The sequence below is a fragment of the Heterocephalus glaber genome, unplaced genomic scaffold (genome assembly GCF_053883595.1).
Source record: "Heterocephalus glaber isolate CG9 unplaced genomic scaffold, H.glaber_assembly_v1.0 deba00001431, whole genome shotgun sequence".
NCBI lineage: Eukaryota > Metazoa > Chordata > Mammalia > Rodentia > Bathyergidae > Heterocephalus > Heterocephalus glaber.
This window is the reverse complement of record NW_028258295.1, coordinates 2,585,060-2,611,106: the sequence shown is the minus strand read 5'-3', so window position 1 is coordinate 2,611,106 and position 26,047 is coordinate 2,585,060. Positions and strand designations below refer to the sequence as shown.

The 26,047-nt window shown below is 39.4% G+C and overlaps 1 protein-coding gene and 1 long non-coding RNA gene across 16 annotated transcripts in view; one reads left to right on the top strand and one right to left on the bottom strand.

The window, feature by feature from the left end:
* The window catches only part of LOC106008311 (uncharacterized), an 87,826-nt gene that overhangs the window by 23,947 nt on the left and 37,832 nt on the right, over positions 1 to 26,047 (bottom strand). For 4 of the 15 annotated variants that reach the window (XR_015451786.1, XR_015451783.1, XR_015451784.1 and 1 more), the window contains exons 2-5: positions 22,676 to 22,859; positions 20,357 to 20,458; positions 11,402 to 12,374; positions 2,468 to 2,561 (exon numbers count right to left, since the gene is read on the bottom strand). This is a non-coding gene — a long non-coding RNA (uncharacterized LOC106008311). Of the gene's footprint in view, positions 1 to 86; positions 1,160 to 2,467; positions 2,562 to 5,878; positions 12,375 to 16,025; positions 16,170 to 20,356; positions 20,459 to 22,675; positions 22,860 to 25,207; positions 25,381 to 26,047 lie in introns of those variants that run through there. The other 11 variants (XR_015451788.1, XR_015451781.1, XR_015451785.1 and 8 more) reach the window with 10 other exon arrangements.
* Clmp (CXADR like cell adhesion molecule) overlaps positions 1 to 26,047 on the top strand; it is a 93,157-nt gene that overhangs the window by 37,934 nt on the left and 29,176 nt on the right. The gene's annotated exons all lie outside the window — the stretch shown is intronic.

The following is a 26,047-nucleotide window of genomic DNA, read 5'->3' as shown; positions in this document are numbered from 1 at the left end:
GAAAACTCAAGGGTGAGGGGCTGGGCTGCAGGTAAACTTTCTCTTCTAAGATGAATAGTGAAATAAAACAATAATACCCCTTACAATTAAGATTTTTCATATATACTTTATTATTATTATTTTATTAGTATGTGTTTGCAATATATAATGAATACATTCCTCATGGAGAGTTGGTACATATACATATCACATCTTAATCTTTTTCATACATGATATCATTTTCATTATTACAAATGTAGTCATCTGGGCATCATTCTAAACACTCTATAATGGTCATTTTAGGAAATCGAGGTGAAAAAAGTTTAAATGGCTTGACCAGCATATATAAGATCTAAAATCAGAACCTGACTATAGGCAAAGTAATCTGAAGGGCCTGTGAAGGATGTTATGGAAAGGGACAAGGCAGGAGGAAAGAGTTATTAGAAATTAGACTAAGAATGAAGTGCTTAGAGCCTAAATTAGGAGAATGATACTAGAACTAGAAAATTTCAACAAAAGTAAGATGCTGTCTTTGATTAATGAACATGCTAAAAATTAAGATACTAGGAAATAAGCAAAAATGTCCCTGGGAAGGGTAGCACATTTGGTTCTCATCAGACTTCTGTGCCTCACTGTAAATTAATTGATCAGAGCTTTTCCTGACTTTGGTAAGTAGGAACAGGGAGAAAGTAGAGGCAGTTATGCTCCCATAAGTGTCTTATAGATACTTAGGGTATGACACTAAATTACCAATTCTTGTATCTGTCTCTCCCACTAGAGTATGAAGTCCTCAACTAAGAAGTTGACAGTATTTTGTTTATCCTTGTATATTTAGTAAAATGCTTCTGTAGTTTGAACCTCAATAAACACCTTTTGACTGAATGAGAGTGAGCAGGTACTGAAACCAATACAGAGAGAGAAAGCATAAAAACAGAAGCTTAGGACCTTGAGGACATGTGCCAATGGCATTACAGTTGTCCCTAGGGGACCTTAATGTGCAGTCAGGTAACTCCAACCTAAAAGAGAGGCAATGGTTCCCTCTCCATGGCCCTGTCCTATTAGGGTACCAGAATCCTTTCTTGTCAGCTTCCTGGTCTTGGAAGAAGTACTCCTGTCTCCTCACTGCTGCCACTCCTATGCGGCATCTCTGCCCAGCACATGGCAGAGGCCTCTAAAACACCTTGTGAAAGAAAAAGACTGGCAGTATAAGAAAGATGGTGAGATCAGACGGGAAAATTCAAAACTGTCAGGCTGACTGGATTCTCTTAATATGTCTATCAAGGAGTCCAGGGGACCTGAATCACTTGACTTGATGTTCTTTTATTTCCTTGGGAAATATCTGTCATCAACAGCTCCTAAATCAAGTTGTTTCAATTAAGTTCTGAGAAAAATGCAAAGATGGATGGCAGTCCCTGCCTACCAGGAATGTATTCTATGGGGAGTAAAATGTTTTCCTGATTAGAGTAGACTTTATCTTATGACCATTCTGCACAGGCAAATCCCATTCTCATGCATGTAGCAAAAATCTGAAGATTTCAAGATGTTGAAACCACTTTCTTTTCATGGCTCAGTGGCCTCTTCTGTGATGCATGTAGTGTCATGTGCTTTACACTCATCTTCTCTAGAGATAATTTAGACATCTAACACCTAAAAATTCAGGGCCCTTGATAACTTGCCCACATCTCACCACTTTTTTTTTCATCTCACCACTTTTTACCCCATGTCCCCTTGCCTGAACACATAGTTTGACTATATAGGAAGTAGATTATTCTTCCCTTGAAAAGCAGTGAGTAAATGCTCTGAGGACTCAGCCATAACAGAGGGAAGTGGCCATGAATGTGCTCTTCTAACATGTGGCTGATGTTTCTAGGAGAAGCCAAGATGTCAAGCACATCCTAGGCCAAAGCCTCTATAAAATACAACACTGGCAGTAAGTTGGCAAAGGAGAAATCTAATAGATATTTTTGTGATGACCAGAATATGCTGATTTCCATCTATTGCTATTATGAGACTGATGTGGAATAGAATAGGAACCAACTCATTTTATGAACATGTGAATTTAGGATATGTTCCTATGTATGAAGTAAACATTTTCCTGGTGACACACAGGCATATTCTTGCATGTGTAAGCTTTAAGCTTCCAGAATTGCAGAACATGGATGCTCTTTCCTTTCTATGCAGATTCTATCCAAATGCCCTTGTGCAGAGTTCATGCAAATCTTCAAGAGCATCACAGAGTAAAAATAGCATAAGCTTTAAGGTCTGACACCTGGGTTAAATGCCTACTTGAAAGGCTACTTAAAAGCTCTAAAGCCCTAGACATAATAGTTACACTCATGTAGCACTTTAGTGGCAAGTACCATTCTATGTGTCCTACAGATAATCACTTATTTAATTTTCATCACTAACTGATAAGGTTATTGGCTACTATTATCATTCCATTTTTGTGTCTAGGGATACTGAGGCGTGGAAAAATTAAGGAACTTACCTCTCAGTAAGCTATAGAAGTAAGATTTGGGCCGGGGATTTAGCTCAGTGGTTTCGCCGCCTGCTGCGCAAGCACAAGGACCCAAGTTCGATCCCTGGTACCAAAAAAAAAAAAAAAAAAAAGTAAGATTTGCATTTTTATGATCTGGCTCCAGAATCCCTGTCCTTAGCCACTACTTAGTACTGCTTCCTTATAAGGCAAGTTATCTTGATTCTAATCACTTCTTCAACAACTATTTCCTGAGTACCTGCTAGGTCCCCAGCACTGCATAAAGGGCTGAAGATGCAATGAGGAAGAATATGGACTGGATCCTACAGGTTAGCAGTCTAGTGGGGCAGACATCATAATACAGAGTGCAGGGGTTGGAAGTGCACAGACAGTGCTGTGGAGGGGCAGTCAAGAAAAGCTTAGACAATGTGACCCCCGTGTCTTAAGGGACCAGTGGGAAGTAGACCATGGGACCACAGGCAGGAGAAAAGGGTGCTGTAGAGAGAGAAAGTTGTGAGTGCAAAGACCAGTAGCATAACTGCTCATGTGCATGCTAGGAAGCAGTTCAGTGTACCTAGAACAGAGCACAGGTATGAATCAGTTACGCAGGATACAGACAGAACCAAAGTCAGATCTTTAAGGGCTATTTCACCATACTGAATTTGAAGTTGAACCTGGAAAGAAAAAAAGCATTTTAGAAAATAGGTATTGAATAAATTGGATGGAAAATATAAAACTGAAGGGAAGGAATCCATTTTGGAGGTAACTGAATGCAGATCTGAGTCTGTATTAAGCAAGGATGCAAGGATGGAGAAGGGTCAAAATCATGGGCATTCAGAAGGCAGAATCTATAGGACCATCGCTGGGCAAGAAGCAAAGAGAGATAGATCAAGCATGACTGCCTGGTTCTGGCTCAGTGGGGGATGACACCATTAAATCAGATGAGGAATGCCAGAGGCACAGACCTGAGTTTCAGGTGCCTGAGAGAAATGCAAGGAATGCTACTTCAGTTGGGTATTCTGGTGCAGGGGATGAGGGCTAGTAGGTAGAGCTAGATTTGGAAATTTTTAGCATCTATGCATGTGGAGGCCCTGGGGTTAACAAGAACACCAAGGAAAGTGTGAAGGGGAAATGAAGCTGGAACCAATATTCATGAGACATACTCATGAGGGAGAACCAATGGAGGGAGGAGGAAGGAGGAAATCCTGGAGAAATGGGTGTCATGCAAACTAAGGACAGAATTTTAAGAATGAGGATCTATCACAGAGATGAGGAGTGGGTCTACTTCTACTTGTATGTGGTTCTACACATCAAATTCCTCACCAAGAAAGTAACCTGAAATTGTGTCTGACCCATCTCTGCTTTCCCCAAACTGTATTTACTGAGAAGTTAAGACAAGAGAATCTGAATTTGAGCCTAGCCTGGGCAACTTAAGGTCTTAGCCAGACCCTGTCTTAAAATTTAAAAATAAGGAAACAGGCATGGTGACACATGTGTGTAATCCCATCACTCTGAGAAGATGAGGCAGAAGGATGCCAAACTTGAGCCCAGCATGGGAAATTTAGATACTTAGCAAAACTGTGTCTCAAAATAAAAAATAAAGAAGGCTGGGGATATAGCTCAGTTTGAAGGATCTAAGTTCAATACCCCCTGGGGAAGGGGCAGGGTGGGAGGTAGAGTGCTTACGTGTGCCAGGCACTAACACTATATGTGGATAATCTCATATAATCTTCTCAACCATGCTATTAGGTACATGCTCTTCTTCTTCTGTTTAATGGAATATCATTCAGCCTTAAAAGGAATGAAACTCTGCTATATGTGACAACATGGATGAACCTGTGGACATGATGCCAAGTGAAGTAACATAGACACAGAAAGACAAATACTGTGTGATTCCAGTTGTGTGAGGAGTCTAAAATAGGCAAATTCATAGAAGCAGAGAATAGAATGGTGGGTACCAGGGATTGAGGGGCCAGGGAAATGGGATGCTTTTAATAAGTAGGTATAAAATTTCAGTTATATAAGATGAGTAAAGTCTAGGGACACATTACATGGCATTGTATCTTAGTGACACATAATGTACCATACACTTAAAAATGTAAGAGGTAGATTTCATGTTGTGTTCTTACTACGATACAATAATTCAATACACAATACTAAAGTACATGTTCTTATATGCATTTTATAGACAAGGAAAATGAGGCACAGAGAAGTTAAGTAGCACACTTGAGGCCACACAGTTGTTAAGTGGTGGAGCTTGATTTTAATTCCAGGCAGTCTAACTCTAGAGCCCTTGCTTTCAACTGCTACATGATACCACCCCCCCCCCACACACAAATGATGAAAGATAGTAGCTAAATCCATTAGCTTTCCCAGGTATATATGAATTTTAACAGTAAAAAAATTCTTAAACCTTTATGAATGGCTATTTGACAGAATTATAAGCACTAATGTTAGAACCGGGAGGAAATAATAGTGAGGGGCTTGCTCAAAAGCTTTTCCTATGAGCAGTTGTTTTACACACAGCCCTGTGCTGCCCTCAGAAGCTAATAACCAGCATTAATGAGCAGCTGGGAGCCATCTGCACTTGGTCCAGATGATATTTGCTACTGTCATGTATCTTTACCTCCAGGGAGGATATAGGTGTGATCTGAAGGAAGAAGGGAAATATGCAAAGTGACAGGCTGGGTGGTGCAGTGGGGTCTGATTTCCTGGCATGTCCATCCGAGCTCACTGAGGCTGGGATTGTGATGTCATTCTGCATTACATGGTGAGGAGCACAGCTCACCCAGCACACTGAAACCATCAGGAGAGCCAGACCTGCTCATGGAGCATGAGCTGGCACTGTCAGGGTCACCCAGTGAAAGGGGTGTCCTCTCACTTCAGTTTCCAGTGGCCCAGACCCAGAGAGAGTTATCTTAGGCTGGGTTTCCCAACCAGTAGTCACCAGTACTCACAGTATCACCAGTCAGTTGTCAGGAAAACAAAGTACAGAGTTAACCCTTTCCTGTCACTTTAATGTGGTCCGACAGAAAATACAGAAATAGAATGCAAGCCCCCAATGCAATTTACATTTTTCTAGTGGTCATGTAACAAACAGAAAAAGAATAACTGGTGAAATTAATGCTATATTTTATTTAATCTTAAATATACCAAACATTATTTCAATTTATAATTAACATAAAAATTATTAACAAGGTCTTTTATACTCCTTTAATTATAGTGACTCAAAATCTACTGTGTATTTTATACTTAGAGTGCAGCTCAGTTCCAGGTAGCCACATTTGAAGTACTTAGCTGCCATTTGTAGCTTGGTGGCTAGTGCTGCTCTAGACCCTATGAGTGTGGTGAGCTGGAACAGGGATGGTCAGGCCCCTCTACACAATTGGACAGAAATGAGACAGACACCATACCATCAGGGGATGGGACTGAAAAGGATTTATTATCTTTACTTAACAGAGGTGGTAGTAAGGGTCAGGGAGAATTACTAGCAATAGTCACTCAGCTTGTACTGGAAAGAGTAGGACTAAGATCAGTATGTTCTGATTCTGTGGCCAGTATCTCTTCTACCACACAGTGACGGTAAGACATGAATCCTGCTCTTAGCTTGCTAAAATGTTGAGAGTGGAGGCAAGAAATAGCAACACCCAGAACCCTGCAGTGCCTCCACCCAGGTGAGAGGTTCAGCTCAGGGAAGCAGTTGTCAGAAACCTCCATTTGGTTCTTGATGTTTCTCTCCCTAGACCTATGCAGGGACACAAAACAAGAGGCATGGGATTTTGGCCAAGACAAGTTACTAGCATTACTGGATAGGAATCAATTTGGTTGCAATCAAAATTGTGGGACAAATTCTGCGACCAGAATCGTGGAATGAATTAAGTTTGTTAAGGAGATACCACTATATGGTGTTTGCCTACCATGAAAAAGACTCTCTTCTGGGTTGATCTCCAGCGCTGCAAAAAACAAAACTAAAACAACAAAAACACTTATACACACACACAAAAATGTAAAAATCATCCTTAGCTCCCTGCTACACAAATTGTAAGGAATTATTGCTAGATTTGTCCCATAGGCTGACATTCTATTATAGCTAATCCTTGTATCTTGCCTTTTCTCCTTTTGCAATTATCAATTCCATCACAGAGGTGAAAGTAAATCTGTATATTCTAGTATGGACAAAATTTCCAAACTACTGAAAAGTGCAGTAAGTTGCAAATAATACATTAAAATCCCACTTTAGTTAAGTGTAAAATAGTTTTATATTTATGTATGCACATATGTACCCATACCTACACAGAAAAGAATATTCATTAAACTAATAGCAGGAATTACTTGGGGGAGTGGAAACAGCTTGAAGGGCTTGAGTCAAGGAAGGTCTTGAGGTGTATTCTTGTTTTTATTTTTAAATAAAGAGAATATATTTGTGCATTCATTCTATAACTCTTTTAGACACATGCTAGGCCAGCACTCTACCACTGAAGTACAGCCCCAGCCCCGAGGTTTTAAAGTTTTAAATGGAAAAAAGAGTTAGCATGTACATGTATCTATACTAGTTTGATTTATTTTCTTTTGTTTTATTTATCGAGGTACTGGGGTAGTTTGACAAATATGCCATACAACCACAAGCAATTCCACCCCTTAATTGCTGGCTTCGCGGGAATGGGGGGCTTCAAAATCCACAAGAGGGTTCCTGCTGCTGGCAGGGTGTGCTTGGAAGCAGAGGCCTCTGGCCTTGGGGTTTCTGGTCATTTTCTAGTGTGTGTGTGTGTGTGTGTGTGTGTGTGTGTGTGTGTGTGTAAAATGCCTTTTCATTAAATTAAAAAACAAAACAAAACTTGCTCTTCCTGGCGGGACATTGGTGGTCTAGGGTTCTCAGAGGATCTGACCTAGGAAGCCTGAGGGATAAAGGAAAAAGAAACGCGGCGGTAGCAGCTGATCTCGTGTCCGGGTTGCTGCTCTGACTCCTCCAGCACATGTGGTTTCAATCACCGAGCCTGGCGCCTTCCCCTCGCGCAGAAGCTCAGCAGCCCCGGGCGCCCGGCTGACTTTATTCAAGAGGAGCCGGCCTGGACAGGGTGGCGGCCCCGTAGGAGAGAGCTGGGACTTCTTCTATAAAGTTTCCGGAAATGGCAGGGCTCAGCGACAGGCAGCAGGCAGCGCGCTGGTTGGGGGTTCGCCCGGGTCGCTCTCACCATCTCTGGGGAGAGACTAACCCTGAGCCCTCTTCGCCTGCGCTGTCCAAAGCAAACACAGCGCAGATGGCCCGAGCCGGGGCCCTGGTGAAACTGTTTTTTTCTCAGGAGATGGCCATCTCCCCTCTGGGACGCTGCCATCTCCACCGGCCTCTTCTCTTTCACTCTGGGCTCTCCCCCTTCCTGCTCCCGAATGAGGTTCTGAATTATGTACCACTCTGTGAACAAAGACAATTCTGCCTTCCAAGGTGGAAGGTTAATTCAGTTTTTTAGAAAGACGGTTGAATGGAAACTTTTATGAGGCTCAGGGAACTGGATACATGAGGTTACTTTACCCATTTTGGAATAAGGACAAACTCTGTCACCTGTGTTGCAAGCCTGTCACATTTAAAACCAAATGCTGTTAGCCAGCCCCTAAGTCAGATTCCATTTATGCTAGGTTATGCTTTGGGCCTACATTTCAGAAGGTGTTTTCAAAAGCAATAATCTAGGCTCTAGCCATGAACTGTCACCCTGGTAATACAAACTTACAGACAGGCCTCTTCAAACACTCTGGTACCTAGCCTGCACCCTGAAATACCTGTGACAGACGCCACATTCAGGATTTTCCTTATTGTTCTCTCGTGGGACATTAGCCACTGGTCCTTAGTTGTGACCATATATACACATAGTGTATAGGCTTTATAAGTCAGAGTTGTCATTTTTACAGAAATAATTTACTTTTGGGGGGGGGGGTACCAAGGATTGAACTTGGGACCTTGCGCTTTGCGAGGCAGGCAGCGGAACTACTGAGCTAAATCCCCGGCCCAGAAATAATGTACTTTAAAGAACAGAAATCATTTACATCATTATTAAAGATGCTTCACCATTTTCTTTCTTTCTTTTTTTTTTTTTGGTACCAGGGATTGAACTCGGGACCTTGTGCTTGCAAGGCAGGCAGCGGAACCACTGAACTAAATCCCCGGCCCTTAACTTCACCATTTTCTTAGGTGCTTTGTTCTTGAGGTGAATAAGGAAAAAGATTTCACAGGATCCAAAACAGTTCATTTGTTTATTGCTGTCCTTGGATTTCTTGCAGCTGGTCCCATGAAACCAAGCCCTCCCTGTGCAGGCATTTGTCACACTGCTAACAGAGCTCACATGCTAGCAGACAGACTTCGACATGAAACACTAAAACCCTACTGGCTCCCCTTGGGCTGTGCACCAAGGATGACCTAATCTACTTGATATGTTATTGCTGAAGAAAAAATTGTTCATAACATTCTTAAAGGTGGTAAGGAAGACATTGCTCAAGGAAAGTGTAAAGGAGGAAAACCTTTTTCCTTCTACCTTACCAGCCTCTTAGCCATGGGTCTATAACAAAAGACAGGTTAAGAAGAGAAAATCATATAAATATACTTAATTTAAGTTTTATGTGACCTAGGACCCTTTGCAAGGAAATGAAAACTCAAAGAAATTGTTAGATCACAGTGTTTTAGACTAGACTTGCAGTATGGATAGTCATGGAAACAGGATAACAAGCTGGAGGAAGCTAGGAAGGCCAGGTCATTCCTCTCAGTGTCCCTCTGCCTTCAGAGATGAGGAAAGACACTCCTTCCTTCCAGATGTAGGGAGGGTACCTGTCAGGAGGTCTTATGACTTGCTTCAGGGAAAGATCAGAGTCCTTCATGTCCCTGAGGTTTTTCAAATTCGTTCAGCTTAATAAACTCAATACTCCAAGGTGTCATGTTTTGAGACAGTGTGTCCTGAACTCCATCAGTGGCTATTTACAACAGGATTTTGCAGCAAAGGAGAGAGACTGGGCTCAACTTCAAATATATGAAGGAAATGGGATTTATAGCCTCAGAGCAGAGTGAAGGGACTGGTGGATAGAAAAATACTAAGAAGTAGGATAATTCTTTGCTGCTCTGATGTAATATGATTTTTGCTGAAAGCAAAGCAGGGTAATAAGATATTGAGAGGATGAAACCAAGGATAGGGGATTCTCACTAAACAGACTCAGTAGGATTCTTGCTAAAGCTGGAGTAAGGGAACCAAGACAGAGATCAAGGCTGGGCCTAAAGAAAAGGAGGACTCAGAAGAGCCTGACTAAAGTTAGGTCAAGGAGTGAGTTTTTGTCACCCAGCAAACTTTTCCTGATCTAGCCCTATCCTGATTTTCCAGCCTCTTTTTTAGCTATTAGATCTTGTTGATTCTATACTGAAGTCACTGGAAACGTCTCATCTTTCCCTGAACATATTTCTAGGTCATCCCAACAACTCTAGAATTCCTTAGTGGTAATTATGACCTCCGGGCTTAGAGAAAAAAGAAACAGTAGGGAAGCTGTTATTTAGGAAATAACCATCTGCACATGGACCCTCCAAACAGCCTTTCCTGTTTGACAGTTCCCCCAAAGTACTCTTTTCCTTTGCTGCGTCCCTTAATAGGGCTGCTGCCCACTCATGGGCAGTGTGCCCTGGCGTGGGCAGAGTCAGCCTGGAGGGAGATGGAACCTGTATCTTTCTTTAGGATGCTTTGAAACAGTGTTATTTGTTCTAGCAGAGGTTTTGCCCCAGGACTTGGGATCAATTTTTTCTTTCTCCTTAGAGATTTCTTCCATCTATGTCCCCTTTCTCCAAGACTATTACTTTCTCTCTACTTTTATACTCCTTACTACAGCAGTTAAGCTATACAGATGGTTCCCAATTTATGATGACTCAACTTACAATTTTGTCCACTTAACAATGCTGCAAAAACTACACACATCCAGTAGAAACTCTACTTTGAATTTTCAATTTCAATCTTTTCCGTGGCCAGCAATATACATTATGATATCTCTCACAGTGCTGGGCTGCAGCAGGGCACCTTCCAGCCAGCGAATGATTGTGAGGAGAAACAGCTGATGCTACAGTGTACCATGTTGCTAAATATGAGTTTACATACAGTGAATGTATTTGTGATTTATGACATTTTCACCTCATATGATGGGTTTGTTGGGACACAACTCCACTGTAAGTCAAGAAGCAATTTTATAGTAGTGTGTGCTATGTGCTTTAAAACAAGAGTTATTAAATTTAATTCTTACAACAGCCATGTAAAAAGGTACTATTGTGTTCCTGTGAGACATGATAAAACTACGCTCAGGTAAATTAATGATCTAAGGCCACAGTGAATGACAGAGTCAGGACTCCAGCCAGACCCAAGCCACATTAGGTAACCATCCTTCACAGTTTTTCAAAAATCCTGCACTTTAAAAGTTTGGAAAAGGTTAGCTTTGGGCTTATTTCTTGTTAGTGTTCATTTGTTTTGTTTTTTTCTTAATCTTAAAAATATAAAATTTAAACTAAGAGGAATAAAAAATTCTCTGTAAGACACAAAATATAATTTTCTATATTCTTCCAACCTCTGTGGCCACTAGGAGATATTTCTTAATGGAGCTAAGAGGACAAGTAAAATTTCTGTAACTCTATACTTTATTTGAGGGAAGAGATTAAAGATCTAAAACTAGGTGGTCAGACTATTTTGGATGAAGGAAAAATTCTATTTTGGAATGATCAGTATTTTTGGAATCCACTTGGTAAAGAAAAACAAAGACTTTACCACATAGTTTATGCACGTGTGACTACTGTATACACATGAACCATGATGATGTTAGAAGCAATGTTCAACAGGGTTGTGAATTGGTGAAGTATTTTCTGGTTCCCGAAATACATTATTCCCACTCATTTTCAACAGCTTGCTCTCATCCCAGGATGCTCGAGCTACATGTCCCTACCTTGTGCAGGACACAGGGAAGGTGGCTTCTTTCCATTTGGGTGGGGACGTCACTGAGGGGACATCAACTTCTGTAGAAAGGGGGATGAGAGTTTCCTTCTTTCTCCTGACTTCCTCAAACATCTACTCAATACCATTTTTTTCTTAATCCATACTGTTTATAAATAATTTTTCTTTCTTTTTAATTTTGTCAAACCTTGCCTAGTGGGTAGGGCAAATCTGACCCTTGATGCCCCTGGGGCCACTTCCTCTCAGGGAGCCCCAAGAGAACTTGGTGGCTATGAGTGAGAATGAAAACTGATCTTTGTCCACAGAAGAGCCATTTAGAGGCCTCCTGGAGGCATTTACATGCCTCAGACTCCCCTGTACAGGCCTCAGTTTCAAATTCCTGAAAGATGAATGAATACCATACAGTATTCTCAAGCCCCAAATCTAATTTTCCTTACCTCTTTTTCCCTTTAATACTATTGTTCTTTCTCACCATCAACATTCCTACAAAAGAGGATTTCAGTCAATTCTGCTCTTTTCTGAGTATGGGCAGAGTCTTCTTTGGGCTTAGTGGTTTTAAATGCTAAACAGAGCAGGAGATGAAATTCAATCCTTAGTTTTGTAAGTTATATTTATTTCTCTAGTATTTCAGGAGCTTCCAAGGAGGAAAACTGTTTTGGTGAAAAGGAAAGGACAGGTGGATTCAATGGGAAAATAACAGTTTTTGAAAACAAAAAAAACCAGTGCTCTGAGAGTCAGAAGTCCTGGGTTCTAGTCCCAACTTTGCCATTAACTTATATCATTGTGTAAGGCAGTCTTGGCTGCCTAATTTATAAGATAAAATGGTCGGAGGAAAAGAAGTACTGAACAATGTTTAGAGATACAAACTCCAAAACAGACCTTCAATTCAAATGCAGGCTGTGTCATTTCCTAGCTGCATTTCCTTTGGCAATATATTTGATTTCTCTGAGCCTCCATTTTGTCATCTGTAAAATGGGAATAAAAAGTATAACTATTTATTAGGGTTGTTATAAGGATCAAATGATATTCATCGACCTCTTAACAAGTACTCAATAGATACCTATTAATATAGAAGTTCCACAAATTTTTTCACATCTCTATATATTTTAAGATTGAATTGAATATTTAAAAGGTCAACTTAGTTGTCTAACATCATGATTAAATTTTTAATTATTTTTCACTTTATAACTTATAATCTTATTTTGGTTTTGTTTTTATTTTATTTTTTTAAATTCTTTTATTGGCACATTTTAGGTATACAATACGTTTACATTTATCATTGGGTGCTTGTACCTGTACATGATGTATCTTGGTTCTTATTTTTTTCCCCATTACCTGTACACCCTTCACCCCTTCCACCCTTCCCTATTTACACAGATTTCGTTTCCACTTTTTTTCTTTTCTCATAATTTTTCCTTTCCCTTCTTTCCTGTCCCCTTTCCCTCCCAGTTTTGTTTTTTAAATTTTTATTTTCTTCCTGGTTTACTGGGAATTTTTAAAAAACCACAAATGGATTTGGTTGTTTTGTTTTGGGGGAGGTATTAACAATTTCACTGAGGGCTTTTGGACTGAGCTACATCCAGCTCTCTTATTTAGTTATTTTTTTAAATTTTGAGACAGGATCTTGCTAAGTCCTTAAATTGGCCAGGGTGGGCTCAAATTTGCAAACTTCCTGCCTTAGCCAATTACAAGATTGTACCACCATGCCTAGATTGTTAAATTCTTTTGCTTCATCTGCTGAAAAGATATTGCTTTTTCTTTTATTCTATAAGTATAGGGAATTGCAATGATTAATTTGTTCTTATGCTCTGAGGATGAAACCCATTTGGTTCGATATGTTATTTTTTGTATCTGTTACAAAGATTTGCTAAAGAATGGTTAGTTACATCTATGTTCATGAGGGATAACGGCCTGTGATTTTCTTTTGTATGCACTTGATATCTTGTTATGGAGTTTGGGGTAGAATAATACTGATAAAATGTGCTGGGAAAGGCTCTCTCACAGCTTCTCTATTTTCTGAAAGTCTCTGTAGAATTGCTCTTATTTCTCCACTCCCAGTCGGTTTAGCTCTGGTGTCTAAATGTGAAAGAGACTGCCTGGCCTTGCTGGTTCTCCCTCCCCTACACGATAAGGTGTATTTACCACTATGGGAAAAAAAGTGATCATCTCCAAAGTAGAACTGTCTAAAGACACAGTTTAAAAGGGAAAGGCACTGCATGGCTTAGGGTGTAACACTCTGCAAAGAAAAAAAAGAGGGAAAAGGGGAGAGGTGGTGGGGGTGGGGGGAGAGAGGCAGGCTTAAATAAGTTAAAGAAAAGTTTTAAAAGGGAGCATTCCACCAGACTCTAAACAATACAACTGTATGTGATACTAAGAAATCAAAATGTAAAGATCAAATTAGATGTTTGTAGCTGAGCATAGAGGCACACACCTATAATCCCAGTACCCAGGAGGCTGAGGCAGGAGGGTTGCCATGAGTTAGAAGCCAGCCTGGATTACATAGTGAAACCTGTCTCAAAAAGACAACAACAATGAAAAAGAGTTACATGTTTTGGGCTGGGGATATAGCTCAGTGGCATTGTGCCTGCCTCGCAAGTGCAAGGTCCTCAGTTCAATCCCCAGTACTGAAAAAAAAAAAAAAAAGCAATTATGTGTTTGTAGTTTCCTATGCCTTTCTTTTATAGTATTTATTCATTTATATATAATTATTTAATTATCTAATTTATCCCATTTAATGTAATTACTTATAATTAAGAAGTTTTTATTCCTATGAGTCCTTACACAATTATAAGCTTCTTGAAGGAAGAGACTGCTTTGTTTTCCTTGCTATTATCTTCACAAATTCACAAGAACAGAAAGCTGGTAAATGTGTAAATAATACATGGATAGATGAATTATTGAATTAATTAATGCTATCAGATGAGCTTCCTAGTAAATGTATATGTCCCTCTAAAAAGTTAATCCATTCAGCTTACATTCATTAAGGGGCTATTTGGAGCTTATCTGGTGACAAACATTGTATAAATACAAAGGCACATATGAAAAATGCTCTTGCCTGGGGAGTTTACTGCCCAGTGGGAGAAAAGATGAGAAAATATACAAGCACAAGAAAGAATAAGAATTATTTTAGAACTGTCCACAAAGTATTATGTCTGGGAAAATGGATAAAAGAGAAGTTCTTGCTCTTCTAGCAAAACCACATACTGTATTTGGGCTGGCTCCTGGAAAATGGAGAAGAGATTTTCCAAGCCAGGAAGGTGAGGTATTAAGTACCATGAGCAACACTTTGTGGATTGTGGATAAGAATGCGCTTTTGTTCAAACCCCTCCAGCCCACTGTCCAGTGAGTGCTGTGTGTGGTTAATGACTGGCACCCTTAGGATATGATGACTTCTGCTGAAGAGACAGAAGCAAGCAAGAAGAATGAGTGCTAGAGAACAAGGCCAGGGCCAAAGCCCAAAGAACCCCAGTGCTGAGGGCTGGAGAATGAGTCTCTCCTTGATTCTGTAGGCAGTGGTGAGGCCACAAAGGCTTGTAAAGTAGGGCACTGCTTTTCAAACTTCACCAAGTGCTCCTAAGGCACAGGAGTGTGCATATGCACCCCTGGGGATGTGGGACACAGCTCAGGACAACCTGCCACCAGCGTGGCATTTCTTTAAAATCTTGCTTTACTTTAAAAATACATGTGAAGTTGTGTATGCAGTGGTGCAGCCTATAATCCCAGTACTCTGGCAGGTTGGCGTGAGTGTGAGGACAGCCTCAGCAATGTAACAAGACCTCATTTCAAAAATTAAGTAAATAAATGTTAAAATGCATATGAATAGGGCCGGGGATTTAGCTCAGTGGTTCCGTTGATTGCCTCGCAAGCGCAAGGACCCAAGTTCGATCCCCGCCAAAAAAAAAATGCATATGAATTCTGTGGATAACTCCATATGTATTTTTAAATATAGGGTATTATTTTAAATAACTTGACTTCAGTATAATGACACTCTAAGAAGATAATGACTACATAGTTGGTCAATAATTCTAGGTGGTCCTGTCACACTCACTGCCCATGACTTCCAGAGATATGAGCATATGTTCCTGAGAAGGACAAAATAAAGAGATTACCCATTCTGTTCACTGCTATTTTCCTATAACCTTAAATGGTATCACTACATAGCAAGTGCTCAATAAGTGTCTATTAAATGAATGAATCCTTATTAATCCTTATTAATGAATGAATTATTAAATGAATGTCTGTAATCCTAGCACTGTGGGAGGCTGAGGCAGGGGGAATGCAAGTTCAAGCCCAGCCTGGGCAACTTAGCAAGACCTTGTCTCAAAATAAAAAGTAAAAAAAAAGGCTGTAGATGTAGCTCAGTGTGAAGGCTCTAGGTTCAATCCCCAGTAGCACAAAAGTAAACTAAATAAAAAGAAATACAATGATGGACATGAGATGGTATGGCAGATATTCTAAAAAGTGATGTGAGGCAGATGATCTTAGATTATTACAGAGGTACAAACTAGGGAGGCAGGGATTTGGCCCTTTCAGCTGCAAGACACTCCTGGATGCTGAATGAAATACATCCCAACACCTTTTATCTCAATTCATTCCCCTGTGACACCACAGCCCACCTGGAGACTTGAGACAGTTGCACTGATGAAAGAGCAGAAATAGATCTCTACCTGCCTCTGGATTAATGTCAAGGAATGGTAAACTAGTCAGCTGGAAAATTGTAGATAAAAGCAGAGACTCACTCTTAAACTAAAAATAACAACCTAAAAAGAAAAACAGAAAAACAGTTCTCAGAGGACCCACTCCCATAATGTTTATCTAGATTCCCTCTCCTAAATCTCTGCTTAAAGGAATCACTTCCTCCTCTGGCAATTTTTTCTTTCCTTTGCAACTCAACCTTGACTGACCAAGTCATTTCCAACCAAATACTCAACACCCATGCCATCCTCTGCCTTTACATTTTCCCTTGACCTAACACCCATCCTGCCCACTGAAAGACCATGACCTTTCAGACCATGAGTCATGTTTCCCACTCTGATGTTCACTATTCGTTAATTGCCATCTCCTCAGAACTCCTGTGGTCACAGAAGTAGTGCCAATTTTGTGCTGTCTTATAGGGTTTGTTAATTCTTTTACATGCCTTAGAACTATCGTGGATGCTCCTGAGTATAGGGAGTAGGAATCCTAAATTAATCCCACACTGTACCTTCCACAGAATTCTTGTACAATGCTGGAACATAATATGTGGTCAAGTTGCACATTCAAAGGTTGGTACGGGAACTAGCAATCAATGGAATTGCATGTATGCCCCTGCACCTTGTCACAGAGCTCAGCATCAGTTCCTTGGACACAAAAATCATCAGATCTGTGCTAGAGTTTTGCACATTCATGGCCCCAGAAAGGTCAGAACCTCACAGGAAGCCAATGTGAAATGCACAAAAAGCTGATTCCAGTACTAAAAACCACAGTGGCTTTTAAAGACCACAGAGAAAATGAAAGATTTACACAAATATTTTCCCTAGGGAGGCCTCTGTCTATAGAATGTTTCCAAGCTGCAAATGCAGCAAAAAAAGATGAGGGTAGAGAAAGAGCTCAGCTAGGCAGAATAGAGCTTCACTTTAACTGAGAATGATGGCCCCATCTGAAGATTTCTGTACTTCTTTAATGTGTTCTGAAAACCTTGACTCATTTTCCCCAATCTGAACCAAAGTAGTTTAAATACAGATGACTGGTGAACATAAAAGAAAAGAGGAGGTAAGGAAAGGAAGAAGTGAGGGAGGAAAAAAGAAAAAGAAAGAAATGCTATTTTTTAAAATCCCCACATATGTTTTCTCTTTGGGTTTCAGAGGTCAAAATTAGCAAAGTGACTGGCAATTCCCTCATTCCTAAGGAGCCTTGGGTTCACGTCCTCTGGTACTTTCCTCTCAGCAAGGTTTTATGGAGAAGGGAGGCCTAATGGGAAACAGAAGCCTTTTCTCTTTTTCTGTCATGTTGAGCAGAGAGTGCTGCAAAGGAAATGCTTCCCAGCAGGAGAGTTTCTACCCTTTAACGAACACGAGCTTCCTGAGCACAAGGACCAGCTAGCTGTTCCATTTCCTGAAGGACTGTGCCCCTCTGGCATAGGGCCGCACAGCACTACCAGGAGTAGTATGGTCACTAAAGGACCAGACCTGCAAAGGTGACTATGCTGAATAGGCAAAGTGGGAGAATAAAACCCATAGATATAATCAAGTTTGTAGTTGTTCTCAAAAACGAAGAAGATGGGGCCGGGGATTTATCTCAGTGGTTCCACCGCCTGCCTCACAAGTGCAAGGACCCAAGTTCTATCCCCGGTACCAAGAATAAAAAAAAAAAAGAAAGAAAGAAGATGAAATGTCTGCAGTATATAAGATAATACTTGCCCCTTCAAAATCACTTATTGGTATTATAGGTATCTTGGTAGATTGAACACAAGTGTTTTTGTTTCTACCCCAACACCTGTTAAGATGAAAGTAAAGGAGTAAAATGGATATAAATACAGAAGACAGTATAATGGAAGAGAAAATAAAAGTGAAAGAGAAAAAATGTCAACAGATGTTTGGCTGATGAAGCTGGGCATGGTGGTGCACACCTGTAATCCCAGCACTCTGGAGGCTGAGGCAGGAGCATCACTGGGTCCAAGGCCAGCATGAACTATACAGTGAGTTCAAGCCCAGCCTGAACTACATAGCAAGACTCTGTCTCAAAAAAACCAAAACAAATGTTTGACTGATGAGAGTAGGTGGAGGAGAGGTAACTAATTTTCCAAAACACAGCAGTTGAAACCTCAGTGCTTATGGTGAACATGCCAATTTACTAAAGAGTTTGAGGACTAGAAGCCACATAGGTACAGCAAAAGGTTAAGCTAAATCATGGAGCTTAAAGCTGGAGGACTGAGTGAAAAATCTGTTGCTTTTTTTTTGGAGATGAAACAATTTTAATGTCCATTATTATGTTCTACAAAGAAAAATCTGTTTTTACAAAAGAGAAGTTAGGTACCTAAGTTTCTTCTTCTGTGCCTTCCACAGAGAAATCCTGACTCCTCTGTCTACCCAGAAGAAGGAAACTTTGGGAAACTAGACTCAGTAGACAGCCAGTTTGTAAACACAGTCAGTGTCTGAAGGCCTTTTCACAGGCGCTGTTCTACTTGTGTCGTGAATGGGACTCCCTTGACCTCTGAGCCCCCCCAGCTCAGATAGTGTTGGCGGCCATTACCCACCTCCCAGTGACAGACTGGGAACTTAAGAATTCTCTGTAGAAAAAGCCAACAGACCTTGACAGTGACATTTAGAAACCGCACAATGAAAAGATCTACAGAGAAGCCTGCTGTTTTCATTTAGAGCACTTTCAAACAGCTTTTTAGCACCTCTTACTTAACATGAGACATTTGGATAAATTAAGAGAGAAACAAATAGACATGCAAGGAATCCTATGGTTAATATTCTGAAAGACGTAATGGAGAATATATCCTTAAAGAATAGGATGTTATATAAGAGGAATAGATAATAGCAACAACAATAATAGCAATATTTATTAAACATGTATCATGTATCAGACATGTGTTAAAACTAACTTAATTCTTACACCTTAATCCTTCTTTAGTGTCCATGGGTTGGATACAATTATCTTCCCCATTTTATAGATGAGAAAACCAAGATACAGAAAGGATAAAGAATTTGCCAGAGGTTATACAAGTAGAAAGGAATGTATATGGTATTAGAATTGCTGATTTCAACAACTACCTTATATTGCCTCCCAAGAGATCCCTTAAGAAAATACTTGGTACAACTCAATCCAATAACATGAAAGAAAAGATGAGAAAATTAAAGGATCAACCCAGGAGTTCCAACATCTGAAAGATAGGTGTACAGAGAAGAGAAAATGGGAGGAATTATTTTTAAATAGTACAATAACATTTCCTGACAAATAAAATGAATGTTGAGATTGAATGGCTTCAAAGTAAATGATTTTTTTAAAAGACCTACACCAAAACCCATCATAGTAAAATTTTACAACTCCAGAGATGAATACTCTAAAAATTTCCAGAGGAAAAGGCAGATGTCAATTATAAAAGATTGGAATTAAAAATGGCATCAGACTTCTCACTGGGAACTCTGGGATCTAGAAGCCAATGGAGTCCTCCTGGAAGTCCTCTTTCCTAACTGTCTTCATTTGCACTGTCATGGCTGCCTTGATGTCCTGAATCAATTCAAAACATTTACCTTTCATGTCATAATGACTTTGGGAAGAGCCAGAAGTTGCACAGTGCCAGATCTAGTGAGTAAGATGGGTGAGGAACAGTAATGTTTTTATAAGCCTGCCTTTCCAGTGGATGGCACTCAGCAACAATATTTACCATATTTTTTAAAATTAGTTTGTTTTTTGTCACCCTGCCCACCCCGGTACTGGGAATTGAACTCAGGACCATGTGTTTGCCAGGCAGGCAAGGTGCCACTGAGCTAAATCCCAGGCCCTCTATTCACCATATTTTGATCACAACTTGTAAAGACACTGAGGAAAGAAAACTTCCAAAATGCCTTCAGAAAGTGGCCAGAATGATGGAATAAGTGTATTCAAAGAAGGGGGAGTTTTTTGTTTTTGTTTTTGAGAAGAATTAATATCAATGTGTCTTTTATTATAATAAATTTTTAAAAGTTAACCATTCACCATATATTTTGGGGTTTGTTTGTTTTTTACTGGAAATCGAACTCAGGACCTTGCACTTGCCAGATAGGCACAGCACCGCTGAGCTACATCCTTGGCCCCACCATATATTTTGATCACCTCTATATATCTTTTTGTTCTGTTTGAATTTTTACCATCCGCTTACCTTACATTATTCAAAAAAAGTAAGCCTATTTAAGAGATTCCAATAATTAACTAGATTGAGAAACCACTTATCTTAGGTAATAAGTTTCTTGTTCCTCAGTACCTTTTCACCATAATCATGAAGTACATCTGGTCGATAGGAAGGGATGTCGGCCAGAGTCTGCTGCTCTGATGAAAATGCAAAGATCATCAGGAAGTCAATTGCCTGACAAGACAAACCCAAGACTCATAGTTAGATCATTTGAATAAACATATGGTTGAATGGATGAACAAATGAGCATGAAGCAACCATTTGAGTCACTTGGGTGTGGGTAAATGACAGGAAGAAAGTAAAGTCAGGGGAAATTGCTTGGCATTACAAATCCTTCCTTGCTGAGACGTGACATTTTCTGTGAGGACATATACTGGGTGTAGGAAGCCAAATTGCAATGCTAGATTTAGGCTTGCCACCTTAAGAGAAGCTAATGTCTGATTTAGCCCATTATCTGCACAACATCATTAAGTAGCATACAGATCAAGGTCTAGATTTTAATTGCCATTATCTTTCTCTGGAAGAAAAGGAGCTCTGAGAGTATCCTTGTGAACAGTGAGCTAGGTCTGATTATAGTCTGCTCACACACTGGACATAAGAAGCATATTAGGCCTGGAGAGTATTGTCCTATGTTCAATATGCAACACTGAAAAAAAGTCTTTAAGAACTTATCTAATACACTAGTTATTTTCAAGATATTTCAAAAGAGTCTGTTCAATGATATTATCCATCTAGTCAACTTTTCATGAATACATTAGTAAGAATATATTCTAAACATTTCTCCCAAATGATCATAGATAATAGCTTTAGCCTCTTGGAGAAATACTACCACATTCTTTAATATTGGATACAAATGCCATACAGGGAATTAACGTCTTTCATATTCTACCTGCTGGAATCTTTGACAATAATTTTGATTTTTTTCTCTTGAGATCAAGATGGCACAGCCTTTGTAAAAATGTCCCCATGATGTATCTTCATGTATTACAAGAGTGACATAAACAGCATTATAATTTATATCTTTTTTTGAGCGTAGGTCTCAGCTGTATCAATTATTAGCTAGCTCTAAGATCTTAGAAAACTACTTAGCTTCTCTGAATTTTAGGTTTTACTCTCTCAAATGAGTCAAAAACCTGCTTCATAGGGTTGTTCTGATTAAATGAAATTATATATGTGTGTTTATCTCTTTAAAGTCATAAAATGGATTCATAAACCCAACTAGGTCCTAAAACAACAATAACAAAATCAGCAACAGTACCCATCCTCTCCAGAGTAGTGTTATTTGTGCTGTTAGTTATACAACTAGAAAGGAATGTATTGAATTTGAAGTGTCATTTTTATCATCTGGGTGATTTCCCTGTAAATAGAAAATATAGTTCCCTTGATTCCTTGTTTCATGCCTCTTCTGTCCCTCCCTAAAAAGAGTGACTGAAAAGAGAGATGAGATTAAATTTAAAGAGATTTTAAGAGATTAAACTAAATCTCTTTATTATTAGGTTTTATATAAAGGTAGAGAAGGAAAGATAAATACAAAGATTAAATTGAGGCTTTCATGTATCAGTGGATTTCAAGTATCAACATAATCTCAATTCTTCACTGTATGGATCCCTAATGATAGACTATTGCTTTCTCAGTTATAGTAAGTCTATTTTTAATTTTCATCTTCTGTTAAATCTCTGCTGAAGGTAATAAAAGATTTAGATTTAGAAAGCGCCTACCATTTGGAATGAGACAAAGGCTATAAATAGATATGTCAATGAAATAGGCTACTTCTGAGTCTCAGAATCAAAGACACATATTCTGTCTGATTTGTGTACTGGCACCAGCATGTGTGCAAGGGTCTCTGGGCAGGACTATATAAGTGCATGTTCCCATATATGTGCATACATGAATACATGCATGGAACATGTATGAGCATATTATTGAGGACACAATTCCAAGGGCTGCTGTATTTCTGACATGCCTGGTCTTTGTGAACCAGGTCAGTCTTCTTTTTCTGACAATTATTACTGAAGAAATCAAAATAAAACTTTATTCTCAGACAGTCAACCTCTATCCTACTGGCATGCTGAGTATTTGATTCTATTGTCCTTATTCTTTCCACCACCAGACTGAGAACTTGTCAGAACAAGGGGTCCACAGTGATGTTCCAATCTGCCGGCACTGAGGTCAGCTTGGCAACTGGCTGCCAATCACAGTCTGTGGAATGCTGTCACCTCTCATTTAGAGCTGCCAAAATTTCAACGTATTCTTTAAGGTCCAGAGTAAATGCTTCCTTTTCTGTGAATTCATCCTATCATCTTTGTAATTTTCCTCTTCTGATATCCTACAGCACTTTCACACAATATTCATATTTATCATGCACTGCTTTGCATTGGGATTGGTAAATACCTGTTTTGTTTCATGAGACTAACATCTCTTCATAGACAAAAGGCAGTGTCATTCACCTTTATAAGCCCAGCAGCACTAATATGGTAACCCGAGTGTTGCTCATATTTGTTGAACAAATGTGGACTCCTGGTTACTCCCCTCTGGATGCAACCATATTGCTGATGTTCTTGTTAGTTTGTGGCACCTAGAAACAGAAGCATTGGGAATAAAGTGTTAGTTTAAGGAAATGTTAAAAAAAGAAATTAGTATCCCTGAACATTTCATGATATATAATAATAGTACATTGTATACTAACAGAATTGATATGATTTTTGGAATGGTTTTGCTGTGACTTGAGATTCTCAGTGATAATCAGAGAATGTGAACAATCTGATAAACAGATGAGTTTCAATAAGAGACTGAGCTGAGGCTAAGACAGTGTCCTAGATTAAGTTCTGTGGTGCAGCCCTAGCTCGAGATGCCAGATTATGTACAGCCAGAGCACCCCAGGGTTTTGTAATTCAAGATAAAACACTGGCCTAGGACACATACTAAACTTCAAGACCAAAAGGACTTTGAGAGTTCTTTTACTTATTCCTTAGCCTTTCCTAACCACCTGAGACAGTTTTTGTCCCTTTCCTACAGCCCTTATTATGTAGCTACCTAGAGTCAATACTTCACACCATCAAAGCAATTTATTTTTTCATTAATAAATTCTACAAATACAATAAGCTTTTGGTCTTAGACAAAGAAAAAAATCTGTTTCAATTGAAAAAAGATAAAACAGTGACCTTAAATTGTTGAAAATTATTCAAATAGTGTATGTTTCTATTTCCTGGACATATTTCTCTCAAATACCTTGATATTTTCTAAGATTGCCATTTTTTCAATGGGTCTTTGAAAAATAATTGTATAAAGTTAGAATTTAGCACATACGCCAAATGGCAACAATATTATCAAGCCTAAACTCAAAATAGTCTATAATTCTTTGTCAGTTATAATCCTCAGCATGAAATACATGAGCATTTGCTATTCTTCCCTAAGGAGATTCTGCCCCCTTGTGGCTTAAAATATCTATAGATAGGAAAGAAATGTTATGGTTGCATGGCCCACCCAGTTCCTTTCAGTTTTTTGTTTGTCACCAGGATCGAACTCGGAAACTTGTGCTTGCAAAGCAGGTGGCAGAACCACTGAGCTAAATCCCCGGCTCCTTTCAGTTCTTTCAGAGAATCTTCCAACCATAACATTAGACTCTTTGTTTAAATTGTGTTAAGATCTCATTGTTGATGACAAAATACACTTACGTATGTTAATATACATGTGTATTTCATATTTTGCATTACATTCAACTAGTGGAGTGCCTGGAATATACTAAGAACTCAATAAATAAATATTTCATAGTAAGAATATCGAGTTCAACATCCATATATAAGGATTCCTTTCACACCCCTGAAATAACCCTGAATTAATGACTCCAATAATGGAAAATTCACTAAATAATACAGCTCATTCTCTTGTCAGACAGGACTGTTACAAAGTTCATCAACATATTAAGCCCAAGCTGGAGATGTATCTCAGTAGTAGAGCCCTTGCCCAGCAGGTTCAATCCTAGAAACTGGGGAGAAAAAGCACCCAAATAGCTTAAGTCTTTGTAAGAGAATCACATAAATGCAGAATTAGAAAAAAGTATTAGAAAGCCGGGCATGGTAGCACTCAGGAGGCTGAGGCAGGAGGATCACCATGAATTTGAGCCCTGCTTGGGCTACATATGAGTCCAAGACCAGACCTACATAGCAAGACCCTGTCTCAAAAAAAAAAAAAGTATTAGAGATCTCCCAGCCTATCATTTTATGGTCAAATCTATTATGCCATTTCGATCTAATTCTGCCCTCTGGAACAGCATTCAATAAGCTTATCGCTTGTTTTGTAGCCTTTTAAACGTTGGGAAGCAACTAACACACTGCCCTTTAGTCTTCCATCCTTCTAACTTATTCACTTATAATTGTGTCAACTATTTTTTATATGATGTGTTTTTCAAACCTCTAAACGCCAACTATTTATCAATGTCTCTCAGTTTTAGCATGCAGAACTAAACACAGATGCTCTGGATATGCTAGCTTGGCTTGGATAGAGTATAATGGAGCTGTTACTCTCCATATTTATAACATCTGACTTCGATGGATGCAGCTCCAGACTCAGCTCTTTCAGTAGCCACATCAACTGTAGTGTTCAATAAGATTCTGGTGGTCTCCCAGTTCCTCCAGGTTGTTTTGGCCTAGTGTCTAGTAGTACTTTTCTGGAGGTGTTTTGCTTTTGTTTTTGGGTGCTGGGGATCCAACCCAGGTCCTTGTGCATGCTAAGTAAGAGCTTAGCCATTAAGCCTTAGCCCTGGGTCTAGCTGTAACTTGTAACATTTGTCTCTATTACATTTCTTCCTACATTTGGCTCAGGATCCTAGCTAGCAAGATAATCAAATGTGTCCAAACAGATTAGCTCTACTACCTAGCTTTGTACATCTACATTTGATAAAAACGATCTCTGTTTCCAACTTACCAATTTCAAGGTAAAGACAATGACATTTGGTCTGATTGGGAAAGAACACAGAATAAAAACTGAAGATAGGCTGTGTCTTCAGTGCCTCCCATGAGCTGTGTGGCCTCAGTGTTCTCTTCTTTAAAACTGAGCTGAGCACACAAGCAAAAGGCCCTGAGTTTGATTCCTGGTACCTGAAAAAAAAACAAAAAACAAACAGCTGAGCAGGGCATGTGCTCCATGCTCACAACTCCAGCCACTCTGGAGGCTGAAGTAGGAAGAGCTCAACTTTGAGGCCAGCCTGGGTAACTTAAAAAGACTCTGTCTTAAAATTTTAAAAATTAATTTGTTTTATTATTATTATTTTTTTTTGGTACCGGATATCGAACTCGGGTCCTTGCGTTTGTGAGGCAAGCAGTGGAACCACTGAGCTAAATCCCTGGGCCCCCAAAAAATAAATTTAAAAGGCTAGGGATATAGCTCAGTGGTAAAGTGCCCCTGGGTTCAATCCCTAATCCTGAATAAAAAAGAGAAATACAGAACTGATAATATTAGCTTACTGTGTAGTCATGGGTCTCACAAAAGAAAATGCATTTGAATGAGTTAACTGTTAATTGTTAAATTAATGTGAAGTATTATTAACCATCAGCTTCTGAAGAGTTAGAAGGAAGAAGGGACTGTTACCATCATTATATTTCCTGTATCATCCATACTTGGAAGAGCTCAGTTTAATGTTTCAGTGTGGATAAACACATACAATTCACATATTGAAACAGTTTGTTGCACAGGGAAAAGGAAGTGAGTAGACCACTTTTAATCAGTCTGTGTTTAATCTGAAAAATTATGGCTGGAGTTTGAACC